Consider the following 3554-nt stretch of genomic DNA (forward strand, 5'->3'; position numbering starts at 1 on the left):
GCATCCCTCCCACACTGGGCAGCCTTTGGCCGGAGGGCAGTAGATTCTGGCATACCAGTGTAAAGCACATCACCTTCTGCAGGGCTCAGATGTCTCCCAGGGGCCTCAGGTCCCTTCCTACACACACACTGATGCTGAAGGAAGAATGCTTTCGCCTCAGTCCCTTGACTTTTTTCACAGCCTGGAAACTCTGAACTTTGTAAAGTGGTCCAGGGGCTTTCCTATAACAGACTAGTCCCTAGATTAGTTCAGACAGTGGCTCAGTTCAGACCCCTGCTTAAATAGTTAATTTCATACCCCTAAGAGAGAGATAGGCTTGACACACAGTGGTCTCTCTCAACAGTAGGGGCTATAACTATTATATCTCAACAAGCTCTATTGAGCTCTCTACATCAAACACCACACCTCTCTGATCTATTAGAAGCACCTCTCAGGTGAGGGCTCATGTTCCCACTTCCATACTCCCTCTTGCTCTACCACTGTGGTTCATTGAGAATAACGCACATTTGTTGAAGTTTTCTGTGTCTGGCACTGTGCTCAGCTATGTCATGTGTGTCCTTTGATCTTCAGAACAGGGCAGGGAACTAGGAAAGAAGACCCCCACTTTCCCCCAAAATAAAGTTTGGCTTAGAGTTAAATAATCCACTGAAACTCAAACAGCTAATAATCAAGTAAGGATCAGAGCTCCAATGAGACTTTTCTTTTGTCATTATAATTTATAGGACTTGTACTTCCTCCAGCTGTGATGTAATTTATGAATAAAACTTACTTTGGTGTCTGCTTCACTGCAGGCGCTCAACAAATGCTAATTCTCTTCCTGCAAAACTCTCATCTGAAAATCTATCAAGTACAGTCCTCTAGTGTTCAATCCAAGTTACCAGGAAACATTTGTTCTCCTCAGGCATTAATCTACTGACTAATTCACTCTTTTCAAACATCTAATATGTGCCAAACACTGTGCTACAGCTAAAGATAGTGAATAAATACTGTTATTTTCCTATGGCCACCTTAAACAAATTATTACAAACTAAGTGATTAAAACAACAAAAATCATTCTCTGACCAAGTGGAAGTGGGAAGTATGCTGACCTTCCTCTGAAGGCCTTTTGTGCCTCCTTTGGCTTTTGAAGGCTCCAGCCATTTCTTGGTGACATCGTTTTAATGTGTACCTTCATTTTCATATTTTAAGGTCCATCTAAAAAATTCAGGATTCTTAATTTCATTTGAAAAACCATTAATTACATCTGCAAATTGGCCCTTAGGTCTTCTGTTACTATAATGAAAAACCTGAGTCTGAGTAGCTCAAGTATGGATATGAAATGGGAAGTCCATGATAGAGCAGATCATATTTCAGATAGTAAGCTTGATGTTCTTTTGTGGTAAAGCTGGAGTGTCTTCCAAACACTTTGATTTGGGAATACCAACTTCAAAGTAATCATGGAAGAGAGGTAGAGATACAGAGAACTGGTCTTCCTAGATTCAAGCCCCAGGTCTCCCACTCTGGTGAATCTGATTCAGTCTCTTACTCTCCAAAGTCAATAGCAGTACCCACCTTGCAGCATTGGTAGGAGGATTAATGAGTGAATATCTGTAAAACAGCAGTAGCTGGAAGTATGTGTCATTTCACCATAGTTAAGATACAGAACCGACCCTGATACCCCTCAGTAGATGAATGGATCAAGAAAATGTGGAATCTATCTATCTATCTATCTATCTATCTATCTATCTATCTATCTATCTATCTATCTATCTATATACAATATACATGTATACACACACACACACACACACACACACACACACACACACACACACACACACAATGGAATTCTATGCTTCCATCAGAAAGAATGACACTGCCCCATTTGTTAGGAAATGGAAAAATGGAAAGACTTGGAAATGGAAAGTCATATTAAGTGAAGTAAGACAGACCCAAAGAAATATAGGTTCCATAGTTTCCCCTATTTGCAATAATTAGTATACATCTAGGATAATCTTATCAGATGAGCAGAATAGCTCAAAAGCTATGTTCACATGACCATATAAGATAATGCTAAATGATGAACCCCAAGATATGGACACAAAAGATTCGTCTTTGTTGTTGTTTTTAATGTACTAAGTGATTTTTTTTGTTTCTTTTGTATGTTCTTCCCCCTGTGGTATATCCCCTGTTGTCTCTATTTGCTTTGGTACCCTGCATCTTGTATATACATTTACCTAATTTGGGGAGGGGAAGAGGAATAACAAAATGCTGAAACAAAGACACAGGATGACCCATTGCAACAATGATACTCACAAGACGCTATGCTGGAAATGATCTTTACAATTTTAGTGGGTGGGAGAAAGTGGGGGTGGTGGGAGAGGGAAGGGATAGTAGGTGAAAAACAAAGGAGGTGTAACAATGTTTGACAAGAAATGTACTCATTACTCATGTAACTGTAACTCCTCTGTACAGCATCTGTACAATAAAATAAAATTTAAAAATTTTTAAAAAGTTTAACACTAGCCAGGCGCCCATGGCTCATGCCTGTAATTCTAACTACTCAGAAGGCTGAGATCTGAGGATCGCAGTTCAAAGCTAGCCCTGGCAGGAAAGTCCATGAAACGCTTATCTCCAATAAACCACCAGAAAACTGGAAGTGGTGCTGTAGCTCAAGTGGTAGAGCACTAGCCTTGAACTGAAGAGCTGAGGGAAAGTGCTCAGGCCCAGAATTCAAGCCCTATAACCAAAAAAAAAAGTTTAACACTAGAACCTTCTGGGGTCCCTGATGTTCTTATAGATTTCATCCCCCTTCCCAACACTTATCTGCATCTATCTTCTCCTTGACCGTGGTGGAGATGTCTATTAAAAGCAGAATGCAGCCTGGTGCCAGTGGCTCAAATCTATAATCCTAGCTTCTCAGGAGGCTGAGATCCAAGATTTGCCAGGGCAGGAAAATCTGTGAAGTTCTTATCTCTAATAAACTACAACAAGCCCGAAGGAAATCTGTAGCTCAAATAGTAGAATGCTAGCTAACCTTGAGCAAACAATGCTCAGGGTCACCACTCAAGCCCCAAGTTCAAGCCCAAGGACCAGCACCAAAATGCAATTGGTTGGCTCTCAGCTCTACAAAAGATCTCTGGAGGTAATGGATAACAAGAAAGAAAAAGAAAGAAAGAAAGAAAGAAAGAAAGAAAGAAAGAAAGAAAGAAAGAAAGAAAGAAAGAAAGAAAGAAAGAAAGAAAGAAAGAAAGAAAGAAAGAAAGAAAGAAAGGAAAGAAAGAAAGGAAGGAAGGAAGAAAGGAAAAAAGAAAGAAAGGAAAAAAGAAAGAAAGGAAAAAAGAAAGAAAGAGAAAGAAAGGAAGGAAGGAAAGAAAGAAAGGAATAAAGGAAGGAAAGAAGGAAGGAAGGAAATGTACTCATTACCTGATTTATGTAGCTGTAACTCCTCTGTATATCACCTTTGTAATAAAAACAAAAAAGTAAAACATTATTTTTTTAAAGTTTCATCTTCTGGGGACTGAATAAACAAATAGCTTGATTATGATTAGACTTTGAGATCACTCTAGTCTCCA

Source organism: Dipodomys merriami, unplaced genomic scaffold (genome assembly GCF_024711535.1).
Source record: "Dipodomys merriami isolate MVZ:Mamm:240054 unplaced genomic scaffold, mDipMer1.0.p SCAF_4, whole genome shotgun sequence".
Classification (NCBI taxonomy): Eukaryota; Metazoa; Chordata; class Mammalia; order Rodentia; family Heteromyidae; genus Dipodomys; species Dipodomys merriami.